Source organism: Dromiciops gliroides, chromosome 3 (genome assembly GCF_019393635.1).
Source record: "Dromiciops gliroides isolate mDroGli1 chromosome 3, mDroGli1.pri, whole genome shotgun sequence".
NCBI lineage: Eukaryota > Metazoa > Chordata > Mammalia > Microbiotheria > Microbiotheriidae > Dromiciops > Dromiciops gliroides.
In genome coordinates, this window is record NC_057863.1 from 240867413 (window position 1) to 240894363 (window position 26951).

A 26951-nucleotide genomic window follows, 5' to 3' on the forward strand; every position below is an offset into this window, starting at 1 on the left:
AGAGGTAGAGGAGGAAATGGAAAGAGAAATGAGAGTGATGGAGGAAAGTCATGAAAAAAAGTCAACAGTTTGAAAAAACAAATGGAAAAGCTCTCTGAAGAAAATAATTGCTTAAGAATTAGGATTCAACAAATGGAAGCCAGTGACTTTATGAGAAATCAAGACACAATAAAGCAAATCCAAATGAATGGAAAAATAGAGGACAATCTGAAATATCTTCTGGGAAAAACTGCTGACCTGGAAAATAGGTCCAGGAGAGATAATTTGAAAATTATTGGTCTACCTGAAAACCATGATCAAGGAAAGAGTTTAGACGTCATCTTCCAAGAGATTATCAGGGAAAATTGCCTTGATATTCTAGAAGCAGAAGGTAAAATAGAAATTGAAAGAATCCACCAATCACCTCCTGAAAGAAATCCCAAAATGAAAACTTCCAGGGATATTATAGCCAAATTCCAGAGCTCCCAGGTCAAGGAGAAAATATTGCAAGCATCCAGAAAGAAACAATTCAAGTACTGTGGAGCCACAGTCAAGATAACACAAGATCTAGCAGCTTCTACATTAAAGGACCGGAGGGCATGGAATATGATATTCCAGAGGACAAAGGAATTGGTATTACAACCAAAAAAATATTTTCCAAATAAAAAAAAATTATTGAGAAAAGTGGAAATATTTTACATAATTGTGCAATTCTTTTTAATGTCTGGTCAAACAGAAGATAGCTGGATTCTCATATCTGCTTCTGCACTCAGTCTGTTTCGGTCTGTTGTTTTGGTTAAAGTATATGAAGAAAATCAAGTCTCCTACAGATAGGTAGTTGGAAAGGGGAGAATTATTTTAGTAGACAAATAACATCTTTTTATGAAAATAATTTTGACCTTGTGGATACCCTGAAAGGGTCTAAGGGATCCCCAGGAGTCTGTGAACCCTATGAGAAGCAATGGGGTAAACTGTTGGATTCCTCTTTTTGCACTTTCAAGTTTTCCATCAGTAAGGAGAAGATCTGCCTACTTCAATTCCATAGAACCTTAGAAATAATCTTCTTTGAAATCTGATAAATGTGAAATTCCTAAAAATAAGTAGTACTTAATGTGTTTTTAAATGTTCCCCTTGTTTAGCTCCAAGGCATGGAAGGTAGGATGGTATAAACCTGGATAATAATAGCACTTTACATATATTATTTCACTTAATGCTCCTAACAACCTCTAAACTTCTTTCTAAGGGTATTATTTCTCCATTTTAAGGAGGAGTCCAGGCTGACCATCCTTCTCTCTCCTCCCAGCTTTGCTTCTGACTTTCCTGACTTAGACACCAAGCTTCAGCTGCCTCAGCAACGGGGGCCTCCTCATCCTGGACCATCACTCTACCTTGAATTCCTTCCAAGATCTCCATTGTGAGGAAGGGCCCAGACCAGCCCCAGGAATCATTCATTCCCCTCCAGGCTTTGCTTGTCACTTTCCTATTTTGAACATCAGGCCCTTGAAGGTACTCTCCCCCTTTTCAACTCCCTTTGGTGTGTTGTCTTCCCCCACTGGTCAGCTTGGTGGCCCAATGGATACAGTGTCAGATGGCCTGCAGTCAACAAGACTCATCTTCCTGAGTTCCAATCTGGCCTCAAACACTTACTTAGCTATTTGACTCTGGGCAAGTCACTTAACCCTATTTGCCTCAGGTTCCGCCTCTGTAAAATGAGCTAGAGAAGGAAGTGGTAAACCATTCCAATATCTTTACCAAGAAAACCACACCAATGCAAGGCAGCTAGGTGGCGCAGTGGATAAAGTACCAGCCCTGGATTCAGGAGGACCTGAGTTCAAATGTGGCTTCAGACACTTTGACATGTACTAGCTGTGTGACACTGGGCAAGTCACTTAACCCCCATTGCCCTACAAAAAAATAAGAAAGAAAGAAAGAAAACAACACCAAGGGATCATGAGTTGTACATGACTCAACAAGCACAACAACAAACTTCCCCCATTAGAGTGTAAGTTCCTTGATGGCAAGGATTGTCTTTTCTTTTTCCTTGTATTTGTATCCCAACACCTAGAACAGTGCCTGGCAAATAGTAAGTGCTTAGGGGGCAGCTAGGTGGTGCAGTGGATAAAGTACCAGCCCTGGATTTAGGAGTACCTGAGTTCAAATCTGGCCTCAGACACTTGACTCTTACTAGCTGTATGACCCTGGGCAAGTCACTTAACCCTCATTGCCCTGCCCCCCCGCAAAAAAAAAAGCAAGAGGGAGTTGTTGGAGTTTACTGAACAGAACAATGGAATAGTAAGACCTTCCCTTTATGAAAAAAGTTAGCAGTAGCCCCTACCAATAGAGTGCTTGCAGGGCTTACCAACAAGCAACTTCCTCACAACATCCCAGTAAGTTAGCAAATGCAAGTACTATTATCTCCATTTTGCAAATGAGGAAGCTAAATTTCAAGGAAATTAAAGCATACTCAGGTAATCAATATGAGAACCAGGACTCAAATTCTGATCTTCTTTTTGTTTGTTTCATCTTTTTAAATTTAATTAATTAATTAATTGATTGATTGAATGATTTTTTAGGAATTAATTTTAAATTTTAATTTAATATTTTATTTTCCCAATTACATGTAAAAACAATTTTATTATTCTTCTTTTCAAGTTTTGAGTTCCAAGATTTCTCCCTCTTTTCCCCCCTCATTGAGAAGGCAAGTAATCTGATATGTTATATATGTGTAATCATACAAAACACATTTCCATGTAAATTATACTGTGCAAGAAAACACAAACAAACAAAAAACCAACAAGAAAAACAAAGAAAGTAAAGAAAAAGTCTGTTTCATATCCCAAATCCCGATCTTATAGCTTCAAGGCCAGAAATCTTTTTATTGCCTGATGCACAGTTAACAAGGAGTCATTCTTCCCAAAGGGCCTGGGAATGGAGCAATAATGAATAAATTTACCAATTGTTCTTAGCTTATTAACCAAGTCTTCATCTTTCACAGATACATAAAGAAAAAACTTTTCTAACAGTGTGTGGGTGTTGCTCAAAAGATGTCATGTCTTGCAGGACTGTAATGGAAAAATTATGCTGTATAATTTCTACCAGAGACTGCTACATGGCCAGTATGGAAACTGAGATGCATGAAATCTGTCTTAAAACTGTGCTGACTTGTGTGACTCTAAAAAAAGGAAAGAGATTTAAAACAAAAAAAGCAGCCCTCAATACTTTCTCACTTGAGAAGATCAAAAGTACAAAAATACACAATTATATGCAAATCAGCTTGAACTTACTGTAAGCTTTGCTTCTGCAATAAGTGAGAAAATGACAAGAGAAAAAGATAAGGACATTTTTCATATGCCTCTGCTCCATCTATCTGAGAAGGGCGTTTGGCATGTGATCTCAAGTTTATACAGGGCCTCAGACGGATAGTTTCTCATTTTCCTTTGCAATCTGCTCATCTCTTTCATGCTCTAAATTTCCTTTGCAGTCATTATGAACAGAGCATGCCAAAGAGATGCAAGACAGAAAGCGGAATCAGCACCTGCTAAAAAAAAAAAATCTATAACTTATATGGCTGGTATAAACAAGGCTATATGTTACACTGAATGTCAATTTGACTGCAACCTCAGAAATGACAAGACTTAAGGTTGATGAAGAATAACAACCTTTGCATAGTTTCTCTCATTGGATCGTAACACTAACTTTATGAGGTAATTGAAAATATCATTGTTCCTATTTCACAGATGAGAAAACTGAGGCCCAGAGAAGTTAAGTGATTTGCCCATGGTCATATAGTCAGAAAGTGGCAGAGTTGGAATCCCTGAATCCAGATCTCCTAACTTCAGGTCTGTGATCATTTTACTCTATCGGGTACCATCTTTCCTATGGGATTTAAATAACTATATAGCAAATGCCTCATGTTCAAGAGAAGAAAAAAATCAAAACAAAACGAAACAGTCTCTGCCCTCCACAAACTTACATTTCACAGGGCATCAGTGCCATACAGTAGTCCCCTCTGAGATAGAAGTCAATCGAGTCGGGGAAGCTAGGTGGCACAGTGGATAGAGCACCGGCCCTGGATTCAGGAGGACCTGAGTTCAAATCCAGCCTCAGACACTTAACATGTACTAGCTGTGTGACCCTGGGCAAGTCACTTAACCCCAATTGCCTCACCCCCCCCCAAAAAAAGAAGTCAATCAAGTGCCAGCTAAAAATGAGCTTCCATGTATGTTACCCAGAACCAGCTCCTGGCCCTAACCTGCCATAGTTATACTAACCCAGCCTCCATGGCCATCTGCTGTCCAGTTTCCACTTCCCCCAGGTACTGCCCAGACCTGTTGTGTCCTAAACATCAGTAATTCAAGTGGCTTCTAAATTGTTTCCTTTTAAATTTTTTTTTAATTTAATTAAAGAAATACAAAAGCAAAAAACAAAAACAAAAAGGAGGGGGTACATCTAGGTAGTGCAATGGATAAAGCACCGGCTCTGGATTCAGGAGTACCTGAATTCAAATCCAGCCTCAGACACTTGACACTTACTAGCTGTGTGAGCCTGGGCAAGTCACTTAACCCTCTTTGCCCTGCCAAAAAAAAATTTAAAAATAGGAAAACAAAAAGGGCAGCTTTTCACACAAGGTACCAGGCAAATGTCTTACCCCATCAGTAGTTTGGTGTGGGGCTGCTAGGAAAATAGACCTTATTGACACTAAATAGATATTGCTGGGGATGATTGAGTCCACATGTGCCTAATGTATTGCTGGGGATGACAAGTACATAAAAAAGAATAAGTGATGTCCAGCAGTGATGTTGGCCCAAAGGAGGAGGAAATGAATGAGTAACATTCATATTCTTCAGCTAATAATCATAACAACAAATAATAATAGCTAGTATGTGTACAGCGCTTTAATGTTTACAAAGCACTTTATTTATACTGTCTCAGTTGACCCTTATAACAATTCTGTGAGGAAGGTTATCCCTATTCTACCCATGAGGACTCTGAGGATGGGACAGATTAAGTGACTTGTCCAAAATCATATAGCTAATTAAGTGACAGAAACAGGATTCAAATTCTGCCTTCCTGACTCCAAGGTCAGTTTTATTGGCCCTTCCTTTAAAATAGGCCTGCAGTATATATCCCCTTTTTTAGCTGAAGAAACTGAGGAATCAAGAACCATCTGGGGTTCGGTGTGCTGTTCAAAGCCAAGTGGAATGTCAGCGAGTCTCTTAGAGAAGAACTCAGAGATAGCTGACATTTTGGGTAGTTATGTGATGCAGTAAATAGAGTGCCAGGCCTGGAATCAGGAAGATTCATCTTCCTAATTTCAAATCCAGTCTCAAATAATTACCAGCTGTGTGACCCTGGGCAAGTCACTTCAGTATCTCTGCCAATAAAATCCCAAATGGGATCATGAAAAGTTGGACATGACTGAGCTAGTATTTAGATAGTACTTTTTTTTTTTTTTGCAGGGCAATGAGGGTTAAGTGACTTGCCCAGGGTCACACAGCTAGTCAGGTGTCTGAGGCTGGATTTGAACTTAGGTCCTCCTGAATCCAAGGCCAGTGCTTTATCCACTGTGTCACCTAGCTGCCCCTTTATATAGTACTTTAAGATTTACAAATGACTTTAAGCATATCATTTGATCCTCAAAACAACTATGTGAGGTAGGTGCTATCATTACCCCCATTTTGGGGGAAAGGAAACTGAGGGACAGCCAGGTGGTACAATGTATAGAACATGGTCTCTGTAGCCAGGAGGACCTGAATTCAACTCCAACCTCAGACACTATCTTTGTGACCCTGGACAAGTCACAGTCACTTAACTCATATTGTCTCAAAAAAAAAAAAAAAAGGAAACTGAGGATGATAGAGGTTAAGTGACTTCCCCAGGGTCACACAGCCAGCAAATTTCTGGGGTGGGGGGGGTTGCAGGGCAATGAGGGTTAAGTGACTTACCCAGGATCACACCTCTACTACATGTCAAGTGTCTGAGGTCGGATTTGAACTCAGGTCCTCCCGAATCCAGGGTCGGTGCTTTATCCACTGCGCCAGCTAGCTGCCAGCTAGCAAATATCTGTGGCAGGATCTGACTTAGATCTTCCTAAATCCAAGTTAAATATTCTATCAACTGTGCCATTTATCTGACCCTCATAACGCTTAATGAGACTAGTAAACTCACGTGCCACCTATTCACAAACAGTATTGGCATTATCTCCACGAATAAAAACTAATAATGGCTACTTCTTTACCACGAAAAAAAAAATGTTCACTGAGTAGTGCTGGACAGAAAGGAATGGGAAAGACACCTTTGCCAAGTTTTATGTGTGTGAGTTCACCTTCTCCAGCTGTGGGCACTGTGATCCCACTTAAGCACTCACTTTCCTTCCATCACTACACATGCAAGGCTGCCTCCTGAGCCCACAATGATCCAAAGCAAGCTCCCAGGCAACTGTAATTGGGGATCACCACCCCTGGTAGCAGGTGCTAGGACTCTCCAGCTGCTCTCCTCAGGTACCACACTAGTAAGAGTAAAAGGAGGGGCAGCTAGGTGGCACAATGGATAAAGCACTGACCCTAGATTCAGGAGGACCTGAATTCAAATATGACCTCAAACACTAGACACTTACTAGCTGTGTGACCCCAGGGCAAGTCACTTAACCCCAATTGCCTCACACACAAAAAAAAAAAAAAGAAAGAAAGAAAAGAAGAGTGAAAGGAAAGGTAGAGCTGGTGCTGGCTGAGAGAGAGAGGCCAGGGCTCTCATCTGTGGACCCGGGCCTAGAGTGCAGTAAAGCCAACTGAACATGGATTGGAAGCCCTTCATGTTAGAAGAGAAGAATCAAACTAAGGGATATGTATTATTGAGGCCCTGAAGGACAAATGACAGAAAGGATTAGGATCCTGTCTTTACTCCCTTACAAAGACCTCCTACATTAAATAGCAACATACAATAAAAGGGGTATTATAGGGAAGAGGGATTGACCTCAGAGGGTATAACTAGAAACGGGGGAGGGGGGGGATGTTCAAAATAGGCAGTTAGATATCCTCATAGTTTCCTCATACACAGAGCTGCCCAAAAGTATAATGTAAAGGCTTGCCTTGAAAATGATGAGCTAGGGGAAGCTAGGTGGCCCAGTGGATAGAGCACTGGCCCTGGAGTCAGGAGTATCTGAGTTCAAATCCGGCCTCAGACACTTAACACTTACTAGCTGTGTGACCCTGGGCAAGTCACTTAACCCCAATTGCCTCACTAAAAAAAAAAAGAAAGAAAATGATGAGCTCCCCATCATCAAGGGAGGCCTGATGACTCCTCATCATTGGAGAGGGTATTCCCATTTAGATTTGAGTTTAGTCTAAGTGACCACGGTAGTCCCTTTCAATTCTAAAATTCTATGTGCTTATCATAACTGTAGGATTGTAAAGCACATTGCATCGGAGACCCTGAGCTCAAATTCTGACTCTTATTTACTTGTTTAGTTGTTTAGTCATTTTTAAGTTGTGTTCAACTCTTTGTTACCCCTATTGTGGTTTTCTCAGTAAAGATACTAAAGTGACTTGCCATTTCCTTCTCCAGCCCATTTTACAAATGAGGAAACTGAGGTAAACAGGGGTAAGTGATTTGCCCAGGGTCACACAGCTAAGAAGTGTCTGAGGCCAGATTTGAACTGAGGAAGATGTGTCTTCCTGACTCCAAGGCCTGGCACTCTATCTACCATCCACTTAGCTGCCCTCTCTTATAATCTACTGATAAGCCTTAAATTGGTGGCTTTATCATGTATAATAGTACTTAGAAAAAATTAAAAACACAATATCAATGAAAGAAGATATTATGACATTCTAACTCTTATTTTTCCTAAATTTTAATTTCCTCAACTATAAAATGAGAGGATTGGCCAATTTATCTCTATGATTCCCTCCTGATTTTACATCTAAAGAAATCTTTTACCATTTGATTTACTATCCCTCTGCTCTTGGCTGAGGTTTTCTGAAGTGACTGATAAAAGATAAATGTAGCCACTGGGGGCAGCGGGGGGGGGGGGGTGGCTTTGGAGGGATGAGGGGTGATAGAGTGAGAAACAATGCTAGAATAACACAACAGGCCTCAGGTTACTCTTGTGACCATGAATTGCTAAGACAGGCCCTGTGTATACAGGATAAGTAAATTGACTATTTTTCAGTTGGTTCATTTGAATTGATCACCTTAAGTTACACAGTGCTTATGATCAACTCTGTTGCAATCCATGCTGTCTGCTGAAACAGCTGGAAACAGAAATCAATCATCTCATTATGCAATTTCCGTCAGACAGAGTTTTTGACCACAAGGGCTGCATGGGCTGGGGGAGTTAGTGACAGTTACCAACCCAATTTTCTTTATTAATCATCCGTGTTTCTCAGCAAGAAAACATTTTTATTATTCTTTGGTTCAATGGAATAAAATAATGTCTTTCTGCATACAGTGTCCCAAAAGTCTTAGTGCAGCTTAAAAAAATTTTTTTTTTTTGGGAAGCTTAAAGCTATGAAAGCTTAAAACTGCACTAAGATTTTGGGGACAGCCTTTAAAACAGGTTAATTAACACATCCCAGGACAATGTAAATTCTTTAAGAGCAGGAGCCACTTTTCCTTTTGTCTGTAAATCCCCAGGCTCATGATAGTGCCCTATACATGTTACAGGTGCTTAATATATGCTTGTTGAATCAAATCAAAATATCCTAAAACTAAGGCACCACTATAAATAAATTCAATAACTTCACTAAATGTTACTTTAGGGGGAAGCTAGGTGGTGCAGTGGATAAAGCACCAGCCCTAGATTCAGGAGGACCTGAGTTCAGATCCGGATTCAGACACTTCACACTTACTAGCTGTGTGACCCTGGGCAAGTCCTTTAACCTTCATTGCCCAGCAAAACAACAACAACAACAACAAAACAAAACAAAACCTAAATGTAACTTTACATGATGAGGCAGCCAGGTGTAGCTGGAGCCAGGATGACCAGGGTACAAATTCTATTTCTGATAAACTAGCCATGTGGACAAATCCCTTATCCTTTCAATGCTTTAGGTCACTTTCTAAGATTATAAATTACAAAAGAGATGCTGATCTGCTTTGATTGAAAAAGTTCCTTACTAGGAACTCCCTACATCAATAAAATTATAGATCCAGTCCCTAACCCTAATGTTAGAAAATCTATATTTACTCTCCCTAGCCCAATAAAAAAAATCTATAGTTACTCTCCCTAGCCTGTCTAAAAAAAAAAAATTTAATTTTTAAAAAAATTTAAGTCTGATAAACCTTAAATTGATAGTTTTGTCCTGTGTGATAGTACTTAGAAAAAGTAAAAAAGCACAATATTAATGGAAAATTATATTGTGATATTCCTGCTTTGCATTGGCTTCCCCATATACCTAGAATGTTCTCTCTCCTCACTAACCACCTCTTAGAATGCCTAATTTCCATCAAGGCTCAGCTCAAGGGCTACCTTTTCTACATGAAGCCTTTCCTGACCCCCCACCTCCCAGCTGGTATTGCCTTCTGCTCTCAAAACCCATCTTGTAGCTTATTTTAGCTATTTACCTTCCCATCTATCCATCCATCAATCCATGCATCCATTCGTGCATCCATCCATTCACCTATCTATTTATCTACCTGTCAATCCATCTACCTATTTATCTATTCATCTATCTACCTACCTATCTATCTGTTGTCTCTATCATTAGAATGTAAGTTCCATGAGGGTAAAGAATGTTTCACTTTTATCTTTGTTCTCTCGGGCACCATAGTGCTTGGCACATAGTAGACACAATACATCAAATAAGCAGCTAAGGAAAATAGTAGTAATTAATAAGACTCGTCTAGAGTATGTACTAGCTAGGTATAAGCTAGATGCTTCCCAGGATGCATTTTATCCTCTTGGTCAATGAAAAGTAGTACTAACAGGGGCAGCTAGGTGGCACAGTGGATAAAGCACTGGTCCTGGACTCAGGAGGACCTGAGTTTGAATCCAGCCTCAGACACTTAATACTTACTAGCTGTGTGACCCTGGGCAAGTCACTTAACCTTCATTGCCCCACCAAAAAAAAAAAAAAAAAAAGGAATCCCTGATTTAGAAAAGTAATACTAACTGGTAAAAGAGAAAATGCATTTGCAGAAGTGAGTATTTCATACTGACTTAAAAGATCACTACCTAACCCAGTGAACTCTACCCAAATGGACTCATTAACAATTGTGGTTCTCTCAATTAATGTGCATAGTGCCATATAGTGGAAAGTGCTTTACAGTACCACCACATCTGGAGAAATTTAAGATAATATTAGTCATTTGTGAAAATGTGTTTGGGGGCATGTGGGTGGTATATGACCTGCTTTCTGTAACACAATCTACTTCTGAAAATCCTTCTAAAATCACTGTGATTTGTGGGATAAAAGAAGTTAGACAGTAATTCATTACAGTGTCCCTCATTCAACCCATTCATCATTCATTTACGACTGTAATGGCCATTTATTAAATGCCTACTGTGAGGGCCAAAATTTGATATACAGCACATTATTTGGGTGACTCGGCTTAATATTGGGGTCCCAGAAATATGAGGGACATTTTAGGTTCTCCCTCTCCTTTGAACTGCCCTTTTTAGATATTTCTCCCAGGCCAATAAGAAAGGAGCCTCTAAGCTTTAGTTCACAAAAGGATCAGATTTTATTACTTGGGAATTAATTAAACAACAAAGGTGAAACTAATAAAAATCAAAGATAAGGAAATAGGAAAATAGAAATACAGATAAATGCTCTTAATTCTAAGCTTAACCTATTTAATCCTCAGACGTTTCCAATTAAGCTAGTTCAAAGGAGTTTAGGGTTTTCCGTAATTAACTCACCGAACCTGAAAGTCTACAGTTGCTTGTGCTGCCAGAATAGCTAACACCAGGGGCAGCTAGGTGGCACCGTGGATAGAGCATTGGTCCTGGATTAAGGAGGACCTGAGTTCAAATCTGGCCTCAGACACTTTACACACTTACCAGCTGTGTGACCCTGGGCAAGTCACTTAACCCCAATTGCCTCACCAAAAAAAAAAAAAAAAGAATAGCTAACACCATGCTGATACAGAATGAACATGCGCTACCACAAGGGGAGTCGCCAGACAGAGAGATCTGAGAGCGAGCTCGCCTTCTGGAAGAAGCCTAGTGTTCTGGAAGCAGCCCTCCCCCTCCCTTCAGGGAGCATTCAATCTTTCCTTCCACAAAAGGGGAGGTCCTTCAAAAACTACCTATGGAGATTTCTCCTTCTCAGTTCAGTAGCATACGTAACCTCGGGGTGGGCCAGGTGTGGCCCCTCCCAAATGAGTTATCTAAAAACGGGAATATTAATCTTTACCACAAATAATTTTTACCACACTACTACAAGCACAGCACCATGGTAGTTATGCATATATGTGGGTGGAAGAGGAAGGGAGGAATACGAGGATAATACAAAAACAGCTAAAATGTCATCTGTCTTCAAATAATTTACAGTCTGGGGTATATGGGGTGTTCAGGGAAGACTAGCATTTCTGGTGTAAGGGACTGCTGGGACCTTTTCAAGGCTGCTCACCCACCTTTGGTGTCCACCTGTCACCCAACTCTTACCTGTGGCTCCAAGAAGCTGTAGCATGCATAGTGGTCACACCATGTAGAACCATCTCCACAGATGGGATAAACCAGGTTGAGAGTAACTTACAGGCCTCAAATCCATCAGTGTATTAAGGGGGTGTCTACCCCAAGCATGTGAATAATTCCCTAGTGGAATGGATGGATGACAACATTTTATTCCAATGGCAATGAAGATGGCTAAAGCAGGCACCGTGGAGCACTTAGAGCTTGGTCAGACATTAAAGATGCCAAGGTCATCCACCGCATCCCGGGCCAGCACCAGTTGTCTTAACTTTTGCTTTGCCACTGGACTTTGATGACTCTGGAAGAGAGAGTGAGGCTGATGACTCTGTGCAGCCCTGCCTCACTTAAATCCAGTTCATGTACAATTCAAGATATCACCCCATGATGTCATTGGTCCTCTTCAAAAACAAAAGACAAACAACAACAACAATTTACAGTATAGTAAGGGGGATATGACAGATATACAAATATGCTAGAACAATACCATAACTTCACGATAACAATAATAGAATAGAACAGACTGTGACAAGCATTCAAAAGGTACAGAATAGGGCAGCTCGCTGGTACAGTGGATAAAACACTGGACCTGAATTCAGGAGGACCTGAGTTCAAATCCAGCCTCAGACACTTGACATTTACTAGCTGTGTGACCCTGGGCAAGTCATTTAACCCTCATTACCCTGCAAAAATAAATAAAAATAAAAGGTACAGAATGCTATGCAAAATCTAAAGAAGGAATAATAATTCTTTTTTTATTTTTTGGCAAGGCAATAAGGGTTAAGTGATTTGCCCAGGGTCACACAGCTAGTAAGTGTCAAGTGTCTGAGGCTGGACTTGAACTCAGGTCCTCCTGAATCCAGGGCTGGTGCCTTATCCACCTCAACACCTAGCTGCCCCCAGAAAGGACAATTTTTAACTGTGGGAGGGTTTCCTAACATGAAGTTGGTCTTCTAAGAGGAAATAATTATATGCTTTCTGTATTTCAATTTCACTTTAATAAAAGATAGGGTCAGGGCAGCTAGGTGGCGCAGTGGATAGAGCACCTGCCCTGGATTCAGGACTACCTGAGTTCAAATCTGGCCTCAGACACTTAACACTTACTAGCTGTGTGACCCTAGGCAAGTCACTTAACCCCAATTGCCTCACCAAAAAAAAAAAAAAGATAGGGTCTAGACTTGTGATTATATTAGTATAGGAAACTCATCCTTCTACCAATGCACCATTTCTGCAATGTCTAAATTTAGAGAATTGCTAAGGACACCAAGAGGCCCAGGGTCACATAACCAGTGTTTGTCAGAGGTGACACTTTTTTCCAGGTATTGCTGGCTTCAAAGCCAGCTTTCTATCTACTATACCATGCAGCCTTTTCATTTTCACAAATATTCACCAAGACCTGCTATGTGCAAGATACTGTACTAAGTGCTATGGATATCAATCAAATAACCAACAAGCATTTAGTCAACATCTATTGTGTCTCAAGCATTGTTCTAGGCACAGGGGATGCCAAAGATAAAACATGAACCAATCCCTGTTACCAAGGAGCTTTAGGAGAGAAATGTGTGCATATATGTGTAAGGATATACAGAAGAAATACAAGACAGTTAAATAGAAGTTAATCAGGAAGGGAATGCACTAGCAGTGGCCGGCATCAGGAAAGGCTTCACATAGAAAGTAATACTTGAGATGAGTCTTGAAGGAAGTGAGAGACCCTACGAGGTGAAGTTTTAGGCATGGAAAATAACCAGTGCAAAGGCACAGAGATGAAGGCTTGTGTGAGACAGGAAAGGCCAGTTACAAATTATTACAACTAATTGTTGTCCTCGAGAAGTTTACAGCCTGAGGGGCAGCTAGGTGGCACAGTGGATAGAGCACTGGCCCTGGATTCAGGAGGACCTGAGTTCAAATCCGGCCTCAGACACTTGACACTTACTAGCTGTGTGACTCTGGGCAAGTCACTTAACCCCCCCCCCCAAAAAAAGAAGAAGAAAAAAAAAGTTTACAGCTTGTTAAAGGGATAATGCTTAGCAGCACTTAGCACAATGCCCAGCACATAAGAAGCACCTAATGTTTTTGTTCTTTCTTTGCTTTCAAAGAGGACCAATGACATTACTAATATAATCACAAGTCTAGACCCTATCTTTTGTTAAAGTAAAATTGAAATGCAGAAAACACATAATTATTTCCTCTTAGAAGACCAACTTCATGTTAGGAAATCCTCCCACAGTTAAGAAATATCTTTCCTTGTTTAGATTTTGCATAGTATTCTGTACCTTTTCGATACTTGTCATGGTCTCTTCTACTCTATTGTTGTTATCGTGAAGTTCTGGTATTGTTCTAGCATATTTCTATATCTGCCATATCCCCCTTACTAGACTGTAGATTTTTGTTGTTTGTCCTTTGTTTTTGAAGAGGACCAATGGAGTAATCATGGAGTGATATCTTGACTTGTACGTGAATTGGATTTAAGTGAGTCAGAGTTGCCTCACTCTCTCTTCCAGAGTCATCAAAGTCCAGTGGCAAAGCAAGCCAAACAAGCCTGGTGCTGGCCCAGGATACAATGGATGACCTTGGCATCTTTGATGTCTGACCAAGCTCTAAGTGCTCCACAGCACTTGCTTCAGCTGCCTTCATGGCTGTTGGAACAAATTGTTCTCATTCAGCCATTCCACCAGGGAATTCTTCACATGCTATGGGGTAGATGTCCCCCTAACTCACTGATGGGTGTGAGGCCTGTCCATTATTCTCAATCTGGTTTAGCCCATCTGATTTACCGTGGTGTGACCACTATGCATGCCACAGCTTCTTGGAGCCACACGTGAGAGTTGGGTGATGGGTGGACACCAAAGGTGAATGAGCAGCCCTGAAAAAGTCTTGGCAGTCCCTCACACCAGAAATGCTAGTCCTCCCTGAACACCTCATATGCCCCATAAGTGTTTATTTATTTATAAGATGTGTACACAAATAACTATACAGCAAATTAATACCTGAATTCAAATCTAGCCTCAGACATTTACTAGCTATGTGACCCTGAGCAAGTCACTTAACCTCAATGTGCCTCAGTTTCCTATAACTTTAACATGGGAATAATGATAGCACCTGTCTCCCAGGGTTATTGAAAGGATCCAATAAAATAATATTTTAAATGTGCTATGGTATTTAATAGATGCTTGTTCTCTCTCCCTTAAAAGTGTAATAAAGGTATATGAAGAGTCAGAGGATTAGGAGATATTTAGGGTGAAAGAGATCACTTCTGAATTTGGGTATCACAAAGATTATGGCACCTGAGCTGGACCTTTGATGAAGGCAAGTCTAGGGAAGTAACTGTGTTCTAGTGGAAAGAGGGCTTTAGAGTCAGTGGATCTGAGTTGAAGTCTTTGGTTTTCTGCAGACTTACCTCTGGCAAGTCACTAAATCTGAGACCAGAACTTTCTTTGGGAAATTCTAACACTAATAATAGCTAGCATTTACATCATGCTTTAAGGTTTACAAAGAAAACTTTTTTTTTTTTTGGCGGGGCAATAAGGGTTAAGTGACTTGACCGGGGTCACACAGCTACTAAGTGTCAAGTGTCTGAGACCAGATTTGAACTTAGGTCCTCCTGAATCCAGGGCTGGTGCTTTATTCATTGCACCATCTAGCTGCCTGCAAAGAAAACTTTAGAGATATTATTTCATTTGATCTCCTCAACACACCAGGGAGGTAGGTGCTATTATTATCCCCATTTTACAGTAGAAGAAAGTAGAGCAATTGTTGTTGTTCAGCTGTGTCTACCTCTTCGTGACCCCATTTGGGGTTTTCTTGGCAAAGATTCTGCAGTAGTTTGCCATTTCTTTCTCTAGCTTATTTTACAGATAAGGAAACTGAGGCAAACAGAGTTAAATGACTTTCTCAGACTCGTACAGCTAGGAAGTGTCTGAGGCTGGATTTGAACTCAACTCTTGAGCTGCCTTCAGGAAGAGGTCCTAATATTTGCATTTTTTTCCATTTCACTGGGTCTTTGTACAAAAAAACACTTTGTAAACTTGAAAGCCCTATAGAAAGAGCTATTGGTACTATAGGCTGCTATCACTTCCTATGTGAAGTGGAATAGGTCCATGTGTTGCAGTGGTATAAACGCCTAGCCACAAGTGAGGAGACCTGAGCTGGAAATGTGCTTTTCTACTAGGACCCTGGACAAGTCACTTGAACTTTGGGGGCCTCTTTCCTTATCTGTGTAAATAAAGGGGTTGATCTCTAAGGGACTTTTTGGTTCTAATAATCTATAAAAACAAGACCCTGAAAGTATTTGTTTCAGGAATGGGTGGGGGGAGGGAGGAAAAGATGTGCAATAGTGGGAAAGAAAGGATAAGATTGGGAATGGTGAGTTTGGCTGGGAGGTTAAAGATATGAAGAGAAGCTGCAGGAAATAAATCTGGAGACATTCTAGAGGGCTTTGAATGCCAGGTTAAAGAGTTTCACTTTTTAATTTGGGGGAATGAGCGGCCATCATACCTTTCTGAGCAAAAGACTGACTTGATCAGACCTGTGGATTAGGAAGACTGCTTTGGCAGCAATAGGAAAGATAGATTGGAGAGGGAAGACTGGAAGGAGAGGGAACATAGTGGAAGCCATTATAACAACCCATTTGAAAGGTTTGGGTCATACCTGAATCAGAGTAGTGGCAGAATAAATGGAATAGAGGGGGATGGATGCAAAACAAAACAAAACAAAACAAAACAAACAAACAAACAAACAAAAACACCCACAGAGGCAAAACTGGAAGGATTTAGCAATTGATTCAAAATATACTGAAGCCTCTAGTTTAATGTTTAAATTCCTGGAATAAAATGAAATGGGAAAAAAAATGGAAAGAGGGGGGAAAAAAAGATTTCCAGTCCTTGAACAAAGTATCCATATCCAGGCATGCTGGTTATGAGCTATGTGCTCTAAAAACAACCAAGTTAACCTGAGGACGTTGATCCAAGTTATCAGTTACTGTAGATTTTACACCTGGGTGTTAACTTGTTGAACAGAAAACTCATACTCAAAGTGAAACCTTGAGCATTTTAAAATTAGTTTGAGGAACCTTCCTCATAGGTTCCTTAAAACAATGTCAGAGTTATAACAGATAGTAGGTCAGTTACGGAGAAAGATGCAGAAATTCAGCACTCTCTGATGAAAGATGGCTCACATTCCAGAGGTAAGCCTTAATCTTATGTGTTGACCTATTTTTAATGTGCCCATCCATTTTCCACTGGAGGAAACCTTTGTGAGTCTTATCTCACATTAAAGCAAAAGCCAAAGTCTAATACTACTGCCTTATGGAGAGATGCATTACAGAATCAAGGAAGCCCTGTGGGTAATTGTCATCTTACAGGAAAGGGAAAGAATGAAGTATGGTCTATTTTATGAAAAGATCCAGAATGAAGAGTGTGACTTGCTAAGATTCATGAGTTTTCTACAAGGGATCTTATAGCCCTACCATCTCCTGAAATCCACATGTTTGATGATTTCAATGAACAAAATGTCTAGAACCTGAATTCTGTTGCCTTCTCAGCTTACCAGAGCAGAGCTGAAAACCTGGGGTGGGAGGCACGGGGTTGGGGGTTGGGGGGAGGGAGTGATGCGATGACTTCTGGGAAGTCCAAATAGATATGACAAAGTTCATTGCTAAATTTCACACCTATGACACATAAAGTGGCATTGTGATAAATGGCCTTGCCTTTGGGGCATGGCTTAGAGTGGTATTTTATTTCTGAAGTGATGCATTATATTTCTTTCCCTTGACTGAAATAAGGGAAAGTTAAGTCATTATTAATTGAGCTCAGTATGCCAATAGAAGGCTCTCTGCTTGGCTGAGAGGGAGGCAGGGATTATAGAATAAGTGAATGGATACATCCAGAACCCTTAGATGGGCGAATTTCTAGTTAGCGTAGGGGTGTGCCTCCATAGGGAAAGGCCATTCTCTTCTGAGGGTCACAAAGAAGCTGGAAGGCCCATGGACAAAAGGAAATATGTAGGGGGCAGCTAAGTGGTACAATGGAAAAAGCATCAGTCCTGGATTCAGGAGGACCTGAGTTCAAATCCGGCCTCAGACACTTGACACTTAGTAGCTGTGTGACCCTGGGCAAGTCACTTAACCCTCATTGCCCTGCAAATTAAAAAAAAAAATTTTAATTAAAAAAATTTAAAAAGGGAAATATGTAGTCAGTTGAACCCAGAAAACTGTACCTAACTAGAATAGTTAGGAGTTGAGCACCATCTAGTCTATAATTCAATTCAATCCAAATCAGCAAGCAGTGCTTGAGTAATGATGATGTGCTAGGTACTCTACCTGGCACTGGGGAAATAAGGACAAAAAATGAAACAGTGCCTACCCTTAAAGATCTTACATTCTACTGGGAGGAAACAACATGTAACCAGATGAATAAATATCCAACACATACAAAGAAATTCAAAGTAATTTTAGGTTTGGGGAATATGAAAAACTATGACAATAAACAAAGTCCTCATGAATGAGGTGGTGTTTGAGCTGAGGTTGATGGGAGCTAAGGTAGGGGTTCTAAGGACTATAATTTTCTTTTACCCACAGTTCTAATTACCTTACCTGTTTTATTATTTCTGAATTTGTATATTCCATTTTCTCTTGTGAATATTTTGATGAATGATAATTCCTCTACTGATATGGATTGTAGCCCTGTATATTATTGTAGGTACAGAATTGGAAAGGACCGTAAAGGTCATGTGGTCAAATCCTTCATTTTACAGATGAGCAAACCAAGGCCAAGGATGGTTAGGTGACTTCACTAAGGTCACACATGTAGTAAATAGCAGAACCAGGATTTGACCCAGGCTATCTGTCAGTGCTCTATCCACTGTTACATCTTGTCTCTTGTCATCTTTGTATCACATGTGGATTTTTGGTCCATTCCTTTATCTAAATTCTTCAGAGAAGATCTATTCAAAACTCCAAAGATCTTTCCTTAGTTCTTTTTATATTGAAAGATACCAGTATAGTAGTTGGGTTGTCCTACCATTGCTATATAAGTAGCCCATCTACCTTTCTGATAATACCTATCATCAGCGATATTCTTCAATGTACATTAATGTGCAAGTCATCACTGGAAATTTGACTTTTTCAGGGCCAGAAGAGGTACTTCTTGTTTGTTTGGTTGGTTTTGGTTTATTTTGTTTTGTTTTGTTTTGCAGGGCAATGAGGGTTAAGTGACTTGCCCAGGGTCACACAGCCAGTAAGTGTCAAGTGTCTAAGGCTGTATTTGAACTCAGGTCCTCCTGAATCCAGGGCCTGTGCTTTATCCACTGCACCACCTAGCTGCCCTTTTTTTTTTTTAGAAGTACTTCTTTTAGATTTAGTTATTCTTGACCTTCCATGATGTTACTTTAGTTCTTGAAAATAAATATTCTGCCTTTTGATTGGCCAGGGAAGGCAAAATTTTAAAATATATCAAGAAGCATGTCAGCATCTGGCTCACAATGGCTACAAAGAATGGAGTATAGTAACACAGTGCGAGTGTATACTCTGGGAGTTTGGGGTCCAGCATTATCAAAAGTTGAATTATCATCAAAATTGAAAATCGACCTTATGTATGCAAATTCTGAGGAAATTTATGGTCTACTTTCACCCACACTGAATCTGTCACTGCCCTTTGAATGACTTGCATTTTTTATACTTCTGACACTGTGGTGAGTTGTGATTTTTAGCCATCTACTCCTTGGGAAAATATTGGTGATAACAGCTATTTGTCTGAAACATAGTATTAAAAAGATAGGCTTTTCCAGCATCAAGCAGCTTGAATAGGTGAAAACCTTGAACAATTTTCCTTTTAAAAATAATTAAATGACAACAATAATAATAGCTTACATATATAGTGCTTACTATGTGCCCAAGACACTGTGATAAGTGTTTTTTAAAATAATTAACTCATTTGATCTCACAACAACCCTGGGAGATAGGTGCTATTATTATCCCCATTTTACAGATGAGGAAACTGAGGCAAACAGAGGTTAAGAGACTCCCAAAAGTAATTCATGCTGATCTCCTATTCAATTCTAAGGTCGGGAGCAGCTAAGTGGCACAATGGATAAAGCACCAGCCCTGGATTCAGGAGGACCTGAGTTCAAATCCGGCCTCAGACACTTAACACTTACTAGCTGTGTGACCCTGGGCAAGTCACTTGACCCCAATTGCCTCAAAAAAAAAAAAAAAGATCCTCCATGATTCTGGTAAATGCCCTAGCCGAAACTTCTTGTAATAAATCATAAGAAAATGATTTTTTATGCTCTGCAGCATCATATGATAAAGTAAGAAAATCAGGACAGTGGGGAAGGCTGGATGCAAATTTTGAGCAACTAATAATACCAGCAATGGGAAAAGAAAGGGGACATTAAGTACATGCTGTGTACCAGATACTATGCTGAGCTCTGAAGATACAAAGACAGGTAAAAGACAGTCCCTGCCCTCAAGGAGCTCACAAATTAATGGGAAGACAGCAAGCAAACAAATATTTACAAACAAGGTACATGCAGGAAAAATAAGAAATAATTAACAGTAGGAAGGCAATGGAATGGAGGGGTCTATGGAAGGCTCCCTTTTTGTTTTTGTTGTTGACGGTGATATTGTTTAGTCTTTTCGGTAATGTTCTAATCTCTGTAAACCCATTTGGGTCTTGGCAAAGATAGTGGAGTGGTTTGGCATTTCCTTCTCCAGCTCATTTTACAGATGAGGAACTGAGGCAAATAGTGTTAAGTGACTTACCCAGGGTCACACAGCTAACGTCAGAGGCTGGATTTGAACTCAGGAAAATGAGTCTTTCTGATTTCAAGCCCAGCACTCTATCCATTGTGCCACCCAGCTGTCCCAGGCTTCCTGTTGAAGGTGGGGTTTTAGTTGGGACTTAAAGGAAGCCAGGGAGGGAAGTAATGGGTGCAGAGGATGTAGAGTATTTCAGGCATGGGGGACAGCCAGAGAAAATGCTCAGAGCCAAAAGATGGCATGTCTGGAAGAAGAAGGAGGCCAGTGTCCCTAAACCCAGGTATCTCAACAGGATCAGGGACTAAAGGGAAGGATCTGAAATTTCCGGGAAGGTGATGTAGATTAGTACGGCCTTCAACCCCTGAAGCTGAACCTTTAAGAGACCTTCAGGCTCTTATTCAGACCCTGGTTACCTCTATTCTACCCATAATTCTGGCAATTCTTAGTTTTCAAGCCTACAGGAGCAAATTAAAATCAGGATAAACAAAAGATTTTTTTAAAAAAGTGATGAGCCCAGATCCAATAAGAATAAGATCTAAGGTGAAATTTAATAGAAATAAATGTAAAGTATTACATGCCAATTTAAAAAAACAAAAACCAACTACCCAAGTACAGTTTAGGAGAATATAAGGGAAAGAGGTGATAGATTTCATTTGGTAAGATGGGGGTGAGGGGGCGGGCCACAGGGCAATGAGGGTTAAGTGACTTGCCCAGGGACACACAACTAGTAAGTGTCAAGTGTCTGAGGCCAGATTTTCACTCAGGTCCTCCTGAATCCAGGGCCAGTGTTTTATCCACTGTGCCACCTAGCCGTCCCCTGATAGATTTCATTTGGAATCAGGCATGCATTAACACAGTTTAATAAATATTTGTTAATTAATTGATTGTCAAGCATGATATGTTTTGCTCTACTGTACTTGTTCTTTACAAAAAAGTTTTATTCGCTGTGGAACCAGAGGACTAAGTGAAGGTGGAAGATGGGTGGAAAATCTCTGGGGAGTAGCTGTGGTCTTAATAAAGAATATCAACAAAACATTTTTTTTAAAGACCTGGGGTTTTTCATGCACTGTAAGCTCAATATGAATTACTAACATGATATGAGAGCTAAAAATACTAAGGAGATCTTAGGCAGGGTTGACAGAAACATGATGCAAGAACGAGGAAGGTTCTTTTAGTCCATCCATGCTATTCTATGGCTAGGCCACGTCTTTCAGAGTTTCATAGATTTGGAGCTAAATGGGACTTTGGAAATCCTCTAGGCTAATTCTCTCATTTTACAGAAAAGGAAACTAAGATCTAGGGAGATTATGTGATCTTCCAAGGTCACACAGGTAGATAGTATCAGAAATAGGATTTCAACCCAGAGCTTCTGACTATAAATCCAAAACTTTCCACATAGTATTATGCTGCCTCTGGAGTAAAGTGTTCATTTCTGAGTGCTATGATCAAAAAGAACACGGACAAATTAGAGCTTGCCCTGAAAACTAACACAATGGTGAGGTAACTGAAAACTATGTCACATGACAATTGGTCAAAGGAACTAGGAACTGTTTAATAATGTTTGTCCTTCATTCTCAAAGATGACCATGACATGGGGGTGATGCCATGACTTGTACTGAATTGGATTTAACTGAGGGAGGGCTGTGCAAGGTCACCAAACTCACTCTCTCCTCCAGAGCCATCTGGGTCCAGTATCAAGATTGGAGATGGCCCCGGATGTTTAAGGCAATTGGGGTTAAGTGACTTGCCCAGGGTCACAAAGCTAGTAAGTGTCTGAGGTCAGATTTGAACTCAGATCCTCCTGATTCCAGGACCAATGCTTTATCAACTGCACCACTGGAGAAGAAAATACTAAATGGGAATTTATATAGCATTGTAAAGTTTGTAAAGTCCTTTATGTATGTTCTCTTACCTAATACTCACAACAACATTATGAGGGAAATGCTAAAGGTATTATAATAATAATTATTATTAATAATCTACCATATGCTATATATAAAACATATTAATAATTGATTTCATTTTTAAGCATTTTATAGATGAGGAAATGAAAACTTAAGCGTCTTCCCCGTGGTCACACAGCTAGTAAGTCTCAGTAGTGGAATTTGAAATCAGATCCTCCTAGTTCTAGATTTGGTATTCTACCCACTATATCATAGCACCTCTTTAACTTGGAGCAGTAATTATCAATTCCAGCACCCAGGAAAAATTCAGATAAGCATGGAGAATAGCTGCATAGCCACTCCTGTGGTTGATATAGACTGGAAACAAAGGGCGTGCATGGTAAGTGAAGAGGCTGAGAAATAGGGAGGTCGGGGTATTCAAAGGAGGAGGAGTTAAACCAGGAGTAAGCCAGTACTAAACTTATTGTGGCAGAGGGAGAATGGTTCGAAGGTCCATCAATGGCAGCAGCAAAGATCCAGGAATGAACTTTAAAGGTGGAGAGGTAGTTGCTGAGAGATAGTGGCAGAAGGAGGGTCTGGAAGTAAGGATTGTAAAGGATGTGCCAAATAAGCCTCCTGGCTCTGTGTAAGGGAGTGTGCGAGGGTAGAAGCCACCTTTGGAGAGAGAAGTGATTCCTAGAAAAAGCCAGATCTTAGTAGGTGTCAGAAATCAGAAGGAATCCCCCCGCCCCCCCCCAAAAAAAAAGGGGGGGAGCAAAAAAAATATATTAGAAGGAATGTGAGAGAAATAGATGGAAGATGAGGGAGCGTTGTTTGTTTTAACAGAAGAAGGCAGAGTGGAAAGGGAGGAAGAAGAGAATAAGGACTGGGAAGCATTAGTGATTAGTTGAATAGAGGTAAGAATATGGGGAGAGGTAACAAGGAAAAGGGGTTTTCAATTAGGGAGAAAGTAGCCCTAAAATCTCAGAGATTAGAGGAGCAGGAAGTCAAAATCTGCTGGCTATAGTGAGTGGGGAATTGAAACCAATCAATAAACATTTATTAAGCACCTACTATGTGTCTGGCACCATACTAAGTAAGCTCTGGGGAAAGAGAGACTAAAGACAGTCTCTGTCCTCGAGCAGATCACAATCTAATAGGGGAGACAACATGCAAACAAATATATACAAAGCAAGCTAAGTTCAGGATAAATGGGAAATAATTAACAGAGGGAAGGGGCTATAATGAAGAAGGGTTGGGGAAGGCTTCCTGTAAAAGATGAGATTTCAGTTGAGACAGGAAGCCAGGGAAGTTAGTAGGTAGAGTTGAAGAGGCAAAGCAAATCAGATCATTGATCAACCAATACTTGCTGTCTTAGAGAAGGGAAAGAGGGAGAAAAAATTTGGAACTCAAAAGCTTACAAATATGGATGTTGGAAACTATAACGTGTAATTGGAAAAAAATAAAATACAATTAAGATGGGGAGGGGGCGCAGCTAGGTGGCATAGTGGATAAAGAGCACCGGCCCTGGATTCAGGAGGACCTGAGTTCAAATCCAGCCTCAGACACTTGACACTTACTAGCTGTGTGAAACTGGGCAAGTCACTTAACTCCAATTGCCTCACCAAAAAAAAAAAAAAAAAAAAAAGATGGGGAGGGGGGAAAATAGTTACAAAGCATTCATAAACTAAATTGACTTCAAAGTTCCGACTGAGATGATAGCCAATAGGCCCCACACATTCTAACTCTGAGATGCCGCCACCTCAGTTGATTATAGTTGGGAAAAGGTTTATTTGATAGGAAACATTTCTATTATAATCACAATCATTGGGGCAGCTAGGTGGCACAGTGGATAAAGCATCGGCCCTGGAGTCAGGAGGACCTGAGTTCAAATCCGACCTCAGACATTTGACACTTACTAGCTGTGTGACCATGGGCAAGTCACTTAACCCTCATTGCCCCACCAAAAGAAAAAAAGAAAAATAATCACAATCATTAATAAAAGCTTATTACTGAATGCTCACTGAGTTCAAGGAGCTCTATTTTATTATGAGAGACCAAGGGAAACTGTGAGGCATAGTCCCTTTAATTAGGGAAGTGGGGTGACTAAACTTTGTCGCCAATGCCAGCCCCACCACAATCTGACTCTGTCCCTAGAACAATCAATGCAGTAGGGGGGAGGGTGGGGAAGGGGATAATACAGCCTAATAGGAAGGCATCCCCTTGAGAAGCGTGGAATGGCCACAGACCCTAGAGGTTTCTTCTATTCGTTCCTACTCCTGTCACAAGTACCTGAAAGACTGTCAAATGAAAGATAAATTAGACATGATTTAGGTTTTTTGTTCATTTGTTTGCTTGTTTTTCCATCTCAGAAGACAAAGCCAGGAGCAGTGTATGGAAGTTTTAGAGAAAGGTTTGATACCAGGAAAACTATCTTAACAATGTTCAGCTATCCAAAAAGTAGAATTGGCTGCCTTTACAGGTAATTAGTTCCCACCAACTAGAGCTTCAAGTGGAGGCCAGGTAACCAGTTTGGGGAATGTTAGAGAAAAGATGATTGCTTGGATAAGAGCTACACTAGATAGCTTCTAAGTCCCTTTGAACTCTGAGATTTTATGATTCTAATAAGGAAAACAATTTATAGGGAGACAAAATGTGTTTTTTCAATGGCAGCTGACAGCCTGCAAAGGAAAAAACCAAAAAATCATACAAAGCAGATTTAGAAACTCAAGAAGAGGGGCAGTTAGGTGTTGCAGTGGATAGAGCACCAGCCCTGGAGTCAGGAGTACCTGAGTTCAAATCCGGCCTCAGACACTTAACACACACTTACTAGCTGTGTGACCCTGGGCAAGTCACTTAACCCCAATTGCCTCACTTAAAAAAAAAAAACTCAAGAAGACTAACAAGGGGCAGCTGCCCCTCCTACTGGCTAGAGCTCTTCATAAGTAGAATAGGTTCTCTCAGGAAGGTAATGGGTTCCTCTTCATTGGAGGTGAGGTCTTCAAGCAGAGGCTAGATAACCACTAGCCCAAGTACATGGTAGCCAGGATTCTTTTCCCCATCTTTCTAGGTGTCATTTTAGGCCCTTTCCAAGCTTACAATAACCTTTAGCTTTCTCTATTGACTCCTTCCCCATGGTCTTATTATAATTCTGTAATATCTTTTTAAACCTGACCTGAAAGTTTAATACTAATAGACACATGTGTACTAGAGCAAGCTCATAGCAGAACCAACTGTTAAAATTTCAGTGTAAGCATTTATACCTGGGAAATTAGCATACACTACAAATTAGGGCTCAGTGTGTTGCTTTGTTCATTGTCTAAATTTAAAATGATGGGGGAAAAAATGTCAGTGATGAAGATTAAACTTAAAAGTGTGTTGAATTTTTAGAGAACTGGTTATTAAGCACTGACCAGCACACCACTGGTTGTGCTGTAATGGGGATCCTTTTCCTGGCTGTAATGGAACTAGATTTTACCTTAGATCCTTTCCAACTTGTAGATAACCCTTTGCTATTTCTTTGTGGGGTTTTTTTGTTTGTTTGTTTGTTGGGTTTTTTGGTGAGGCAATTGGGGTTAAGTGACTTGCCCATGGTCACACAACTAGTAAGTGTCCAGTGTCTGAGGTCAGATTTGAACTCAGGTCCTCCTGACTCCAGGGCCGGGGCTCTATCCACTGCGCCACCCAGCTGACCCCCCTTTGCTATTTCTAATGATTTTTTTACACCTGATTTGAGAATTTATTGGCACCAGGAACTCCCAGCAAAGAAATGCCCTCTACCAATGTAATATCAACACCTACTATAATTCAATTCTCAGAAAAGCTAATTTTTATTTCAACCGTAAGAAATGACATTAACTTGGTATTCCAGGAGATATATGCTTATGTATGTTTTCTTACCTAACACTCACAACAACCTTATGAGGGAAATGCTAAAGTTATTATAATTATTAATATTAATAATCTATTATATACCATATATGTCATATTAGTAATTAGTTGGTTTTATTTTATAGATGAGGAAATGAAAATTTAAGTGTCTTCCTCATAGTTACACAAACTTGTAAGTGGCAGGAGTGAGATCTGAAATCAGATTTTCATGGTTCTCTTTTAAAATGTCTAGCTCATATCTCACCTCAGACACTTGCTAGCTGTGTGACCTTGGGCAAGTCATTTAACCCCAATTGCCTTAAACATCCAGGGCCATCTCCAATTGTCCTGATATCTATCTTGTCACTGTACCCAGATGGCTCTGGAGAGGAGAGTGAGGTTGGTGAGTTTGCACAACCCTCCCTCACTTACATCCAATTTAGTGCAAGTCATGACATCTCCCTGATGTCATGATACTCTTTGAGAATAAAGGACAAACATTATTAAACAATTCCTAGTTCCATCACTTTTGTAGGATCCTTGAAAACAAGGGCAGTCTATTACTTTGCCCAAAACATAGGAGGTATTTAATAAATGCCCATTGATTAATAGTTGACTGATGCTATTCACTCATTGTAGCAAACATTTACTATAAGATTGCTACTTTCATAATTCCTCTTTCCACCCCTAATTCTCAGTTAGGAAAGGAAAATCAAGCTTTATATGTTTTCTCATATTATGCCTGAAGATGAAAAACATCTGATGAACTAATATGCCATAGTTGATAGATACCAAGCTGAATGGAACTTTTCAAATCACTTTGAAGATACAGAGC

General features: G+C 40.2%; 1 protein-coding gene across 1 annotated transcript in view; it reads left to right on the plus strand.

The window, feature by feature from the left end:
• The first annotated feature begins 1397 nt into the window (after positions 1-1397).
• P2RY8 (P2Y receptor family member 8) overlaps positions 1398-26951 on the plus strand; it is a 37453-nt gene continuing 11899 nt past the window's right edge. Inside the window, exon 1 of the mRNA XM_043997531.1 lies at positions 1398-1485. The gene's annotated coding sequence lies outside the window, so the exon portion shown is untranslated. The remainder of the gene's footprint in view (positions 1486-26951) is intronic.